Here is a 7,048-nt window from a genome sequence, read left to right as displayed (position 1 = left end):
GCTTCTGCTCCATATGTGACATGGAGTCTGTTTCAAATTCAGCTTACACACCCTCAAAAATATCTGAGATTTTGTATAAGGTTTTAATTACATCTTGAAGTTCCTTGTTTGAATAATAACTGCTTTAATTGAACATTTCAATTAAAAGATCTCTTACATGAGCTTAAGTCAAACCTGGCAGCCCTGCAGACTGAATTCCATTCTTTAGCCAGGGAATAGGAGCAGAAGCAAGGCAATCAACCACCTTGAATTTCTCTGCCAATGTCTCAGGTGTGACCTTTAAGGGCAGCTTTTGAGGGCAGAGTTTAGGCTTCCTCATAGTCTTGGATTGCAGTACAGGATGTGGCCAGCAATGTGTATTCCATCACCATCTATTGAAGCCAGGTGGGGCAGTGGTTCCTTATCTCTGTGGCACACATTATCTGCTAATGAGCCATCTTTAAACCAGCTGGGACAATCATCTTTAGCTTTTCCACACCCCATCCTCCCTCCAGGAAGATATCATCTGCTGCTGGGCCACTGAGTCCCACTGTATGACTGATAAAATTACATCATCCCACTGGGAGATGCTCCAGCCAAGCCTTTCCTACCTAGATGAAAACTGAGATTTTGGACACCAAGATACCTTCTTTCCACTGGATTCCAGAGGAAAGCTGGACCTTTCCACATCATCCCTGGACCTTCAGAGGAAAACTGCACCTTCTACAGGAGCACTGCTTCAGCTGAACCACATCTGCCACTGCAGGAGGATGCAGCCACCATTTAATGGGACTGCTACCAACACCCTGACTGACTGACAGGGTGTCAGGTTGTATTCTGACTCTGTCAGTGTTTTTGGGATTGTTCTTTGCAATACTGTATTTCTATTTTAATTTTCCTAGTAAAGAACTGTTATTCCTAATGCACATATCTTTGCCTGAGAGCCCCTTAATTTCAAAATTATAATAATAATTTGGAGGGAGGGGGTTTACATTCTCCATTTCAAAGAGAAGCTTCTGCCTTTATTGGCAGACACCTGTCCTTCAAACCAGGACACTCATTATCATTCCAAGAAAGTGTAATTTCCTGTTAGCATCCCACAAGACACAGAGAGCAGCAGTGAGGGTGGGTGTGACTGCAGCACCCCCTCTCTGGCTGCCCTTCCATGGCTGAGCTGTGTCACCTGCAGCCAGCACTGCAGCAAATCCATCCAGCTCCTGGAGGATTTATCCCCAGTGGAGGAGGAGCTGGCAGGCAGGGGAAGGAGATTGGTCACATTATCAGGTTCAAAGGGACTGAGTTCCTGGGGGACCAGTCTGGAATACTGCATCAGGGATGACAGTGATGGCCAGACACTGCTGCTCCTCACTAACTGACTACCTTCTTTCATCCATTTGATAAAGAATAGAGGAAAAAAAGAGAAAAAAAGAGAAAAAAAGAGAAAAAAAGAGAAAAAAAGAGAAAAAAATTGAAATTCAGGGATAGAAATTCCAGGTCTTTTTTAGTCTAAAGTTTTTACAGTAAAGTTTCTTTTAAATACAACTACTAGGTTAAAACCAGCCCAGGAACTTATTTTTCTCTTCCCTTTGTTATCAATCTCGAGGTATTAATAGGATAAAGGAGAAGGTGACTCATGAATCAGTGTGGCTCTTCACAGGTACAAAGCAGTCTCAGGGGGCTGTGAACACATCACAGACTTCATCTGGGTGATCACTGGAATCCACCCTTCCCCTCCACACAGACATTTTCTACCACCACCAAATGGCCATCCAGGCATCAATTTTAGCTTTTCATCTGACTTCCAGGAGCTTCCCTAATTAAGTGCAGTTTGACTAGAAAGTATCCTGGATCCATCCTTTACATTTCCATGGGTTTAGAACATGAGGTACTACAAAAACACTTAACAAGGGGCTTTGGAGATTTTCCCCCCCTCTGCTATTATTATGTTTATCCCACTGTAGGAAGACTGTTCACTGCAGCCCAACCATTAGAACCACTTCCTTTCCCCTCTTGACAATCCACCACTTGTTTTCCTAACCACCTCTCTCCCAAAATGCTGAGCACTGCTGGGTGGGCAGCACACAGGCAGCCCCCTCTTGGTGGCTGGAGATTGTCCTTGGCTTGAGCAGGCTGCAACTGGGAATGTCAAGTCCAATTCTCATTTTACTTTGCAAGCTTATTCAAAACCCTGGGGCTTGTGTGTACAGCAGGTTCCAGAGCAGGGAAGAATGGTTCCTGGTATGTATTGCACCACTGAAATAGACACTGAAGGAGAACTCCCCCAGCTCACCAACCCCTCAGGATAATAATTTTGAGCTCCTGCAGTAATGGAAAAGAAGAAAATGTTGAGTCTGAGATGACATGTCCCAGCATTCACCAGGCACTGACAGTTTTTTTAGCTAAGAAAACTCCAAATCAATTAGGCACTCCCCTTAAAACTCATATTTCTGCAGCATTTGGTATCTTCACTCCAATGATGATGTAATTTTATTGGTTCCCCTAGGACCTTAATTGTGACCTAAATTTCTACTGTGGATAGCAGTACAACCAAAACCAGATTTTCATCAACATCTCACCAGTTTTGTCAGTAACAAAGGCCTGACTTGCACTTAACAGATAAATTCTTAATTTAGAAAAAGGCGGGGAAAAAATAAAAAAAGGTACAAATCTAATGGTGCTCTTGGAGGTCGCATTTAACAAACCTTATCCCATTCTGCATTAAGTCCAGCCCATTTTTCTAGGCTGCTTTCTGTCTAAAAATTCTCATGTGTCAAATCCATGTGTGAGCAGCTTGTGAAACACCTCCCAGTCCTGCAGCATGGCAGGTCCCACTGCATGTGCCACTCCAATGGCCCCAGCTCTGAGGGCTGGCTCAGAAGTTGGGTTGTGTAATCTCTTGTGTGCTTTGAGGTTGAATTTTTGCTGCCTCACTTCCCTATCTCTCTCAGCACGTCTTCTTACTTCCTTTTGTTTTAGTCTTGCCATCAGCATTTTCTTTTCTCACCTCACCAAAGTGCCTGTTTGCATTCTTTGGAAAATAACTATTTATCTTTCAGAATACTTAACATCATAGATTTATCTTCCCTAAAACTTAAACATAAACTGTTTCTATAGCCCAGCTGTGCAACCTGCTGTTTTGCTGGGGCTATAGCACACAATGAATTTCAAGCACGACAAAAATAGACTGGGAAAAGATGGATAGGCTACAAAATTTGCTATGCAAATGTTGGACTTCTTTCATACTACTGATGGGCAGCAAGAAGGAAAATCCATCCTCTTGCCTTGGCAGTCTGTGCTGGACTTGCAGAATGACCATGAACCTGCTTCATCTTGGAGGAGATTGCTCATTGATGATGTTCCCTGCCTTTGACAATAGACCTGCACTTCTGCTGCCCTGTTACAGGGTAGGCACCTGGCTTCAGTGAATTCTGCTCTAGTGCAAGAGCCTGCCAGCCCTCCCTGCTCTCTGCCCCCCCACATGGCATGATGAGCACAGGGGAATGGGCTGGGGTCACCCTGCAATGCCTGACATCACTCAGCTGCAGGCACTGAGGAGCTGACCTTCCCCTACCTTGAATGGAACTGTGAAACCACAAAAAGAAAAACTGCCAGGTGTCACACCACTCCAAGATGCTTTGCTGAAGTTCAGTGTTTTCTTTACAGAGCTTACTGGAATCCCCTTTGGTCACCCCAGGAACATCCCTTGGTCATAAGAATTCTCATTCATGAAATGCCACTTGATGGCAATCCAGAGACAACCTCACTGACCTAGAAGGGTTCTCCAGTTTGTTTTGGCAGTAGGAGTGGAATTAGACATGCTGATGCTAAATGGCTTAGCATTAGCAGCAAAACAGCTTAAATACCCTGTCCCAGAAGGTTAAACTGCAATGAGCCTCTTAAAAAACACTCAGTGCAATGGGCAAGCACTTGGCTTTGTGGCACAAGACTGGGAATTAGTCTTCCTCTCACCCTCTTGTGTGGCTGCACAGCAGCAGAAAGCACCAGCATTAGAGGAAAACTTTTCCAAGTGTTACTTTTGAAACATAAAGAAATAAAATTATCAAATTTAGATGTTAAAAAAACCCAAGAAACCCTAATGGAATTAAAATTTACAATAATCTAAGAAAAAGGATATTCTACCTTACTTATGCAATTCTTTCCTCTTTAAGGAACCTAAAAAAATTCAGCAGCAAGGACTTGGCTTTGCAAATTTACACATTGACAAAGCTGCTGTGTCTGTCCTACAGGTGACCTGAACTCCAGCCTGCCTGGGATGGTCTCTGGGATGGCAGCTCAGGTGTATGACCCTCAGATTTTGTGTGGCTGGCACACTCATCTGCAGCTAATGCCACTGCCACTGGTGCTTCCAATACACAGATACCACTCTACTCACCAAAATATGTTGATTCCTGGGGAAATGCTACAACTTTAAAGCACTACTGTACAGTTTATACAAGGGATCAGGATTAAAAGCAAGGAGAAGAAAACAAACCAATAAATCATAAAATAAACAAACATAAAGGAGTAATTTCTCCCACTCAAACCAATGTTTCCAAGCAAGAAATGTTTCGTCAACAAAAATAATTTGCTAAGCTGCTTCAGAGAAGCACATCTGTACTAAGAAAGAAACCACCATAAAAACGCACCCTAAGAAAGAACAAAACAAAAAGAAGGTAGTTGTGGTTGAAAATACTATTTTCCAATCCCTTTTCAAGACAAGCCTCAGACATGTAATCCAGGGCATGACATATTTGAAGTTCTGTCCTTGAAACCTTTTCTTTTGTCCTCGTCTTCCCAATCAGGAGTCCCATAAAGTAATGGGTCTGCAATGAATTACAGCATTCCAGATCTGCATCAAGTAGCTGAGTTGGGGGGACCCTGTTTCAGCTTCCCTCAAGGCTTCTCTCAGCCACTACAGTAACATCTGGAGGGCAACACAACAGTAACATCAGGAGGGCAACACAACCATCTGAGCAGCGACCTTAAAATGTTTCTAAAAAAAAAAAAAAAAACCTCTTAAAAAAAAAAAAAAAAAAAATCTTCAGAACAGCTCTAGCAGAAAGCTCTCCAAAGATATCTAAAACTGCTTTGTTTGCTACCGGAACTTTGGATGTTCCAGGAATGTGGGTTTCCTGACAGGCCAAGCAAAACTGCATGGCTTGCAGAGTGAACCTCCAAAGCCCTTAGGAACTCCTACTTTCAAGCCATAATTGTTGCTGTATTTTGCCTGTGACCAGAATCTGAAGTTGTCATTTTCTCCCTGCTTCTAAAAAAGCAATTTGACATGATTGACCTGGCCCTACCCTGTATTCCACTGCTAATAACTCCAGCCCACTGGAAAAGCAGCAGGTGCATCCCTCACCTCAGTGGTGGAGACGAGGGATGCCCAGTTAGAGCCTCACCCCAGGATCCAGGAGCCCTCCCACTCCAGCCACTGCTGATGGGATGGTTTGTGCCCCTCCTGTCCCTGCTCATCTGTGAAGCAAATCCACACCTCCAGAATGGTTTGCACTGTTTCAAGCACATGGGCAAAGATGGAAGTGCTTTGCATCTACTGAAGCTACAGCTCAGCCTCTCTGAGCAGAGGTAACTTGACTCCCAACTCCAAGAACTGATAATAATGTGAAGTGCTGACTCCAGGAAAATCACACTAACCCTGAGTGTAAACCAGGAGAGCTGCCTCAGCTTTTCTGCTTTCAGCTGGAAATGGAATTACACAGGACAGTCCTGAAAACCTTCAGAGCACTTTTCTGTCCTCATCTCTCAAAAGCAGAGTTTGGAGACAGCAGAGGACAATATAAACAACATCGAATTGAGCTTAATGATCTGGGTTCATATTGAAGTTGTGTCTTATCATGCATATTTCTGATTTTTTCCAAGATCAAGGAGTTGTTATACCACTTAGCACTTAGTAGGTTTAAAAATGTTTTTTGTTGTTATTTCAAACCCAGTTACAAGAGGCTAGAAAAAAAAAAAAGGAGAAAAATCCTTAGGACAAATGATTTTGTAACAGAAGAATAAACAAATAAAGCAACATTTACTTTAGAATTTGTAACCCCAAGAGTTGAAAAGCACTCATCATAACTAGCAGCTCCTACTACTATAGCTAACAGGCAATGCCAGTTTTTCAAAAGGTTGGGTCGGCAAAAAATTATTTTCAGTGAAATCCATAGGATTAATGCAAGGTCTCTGAACAGAGCTCAAAGGTAATAGCGATTGTTCAGAACAGTTCTCACATGGGTTTTAAAGCCATACAGCAGCAAACAAATTCCCCTGTTTAAAGGGTATTTTGAGTATTCATTTCCAGAAAGGTTCCATGCAGACAGTCTGTATTGCCTGTTGAAGCTGTGCCACCCATCCCTGGTCTGCAGCCCTGTGCAGATGCCAGAGGAGTGTGTGGTGTCAGTCCTGCACTCAGCACTCAGAGCATGAGGCTCACAGGAGCATTTTCTGCTCAGCAGAGCAGGAGGCAGCACTGCCACACTTCAGGGGCTTTGTATTTTGTGCTTAAAGGCACAAGAGTAAAATATTTCTTCTGCTGTGTTCCACTCTCATAATTGTATGTGCTTCCTAATTCTCATGAACACCTTGATTTCTCCAGGCACGTGGAATTACTTCACTGAACTCTATTACTAAAAACTTTTTTACAGTAATGGAAGCAGGCAATATCTTCATTAAAGTGTCTTTAAGACAGAACTCACATATGCTACAAAGCTCTGGTCCTTTCCAAAGTTGATCACATACCCCCACTGGAATTTTTATAGTCATGGTCTGTCAACTTGCCTTACTTCCAGACTGGAATGTAGCCCTTTGTTTTGTAAATGTATTTGATTACTCCTTTTTCCTTTTGACAAGTGCTTTTCATGTATTAAAGAAGTCATTGTTACTTTTTCACTGGTGACAGAGATGCACCAAGCTCTCCTCAGAAAGCCTTGTTAACCTCTGCCCTCCATACGCTTCCCTTTCCCCTGTTCTTAATCAGATTCCAATTGCTATTACGTACTGTAACAGATTATCCCCTTCCAATTCTAGCAATGGTGACAATGTCCCTGACTACTTTTATAAAGGT

The sequence above is a fragment of the Oenanthe melanoleuca genome, chromosome 2 (genome assembly GCF_029582105.1).
Source record: "Oenanthe melanoleuca isolate GR-GAL-2019-014 chromosome 2, OMel1.0, whole genome shotgun sequence".
NCBI lineage: Eukaryota > Metazoa > Chordata > Aves > Passeriformes > Muscicapidae > Oenanthe > Oenanthe melanoleuca.
Note: the sequence above shows the minus strand (reverse complement) of the source record.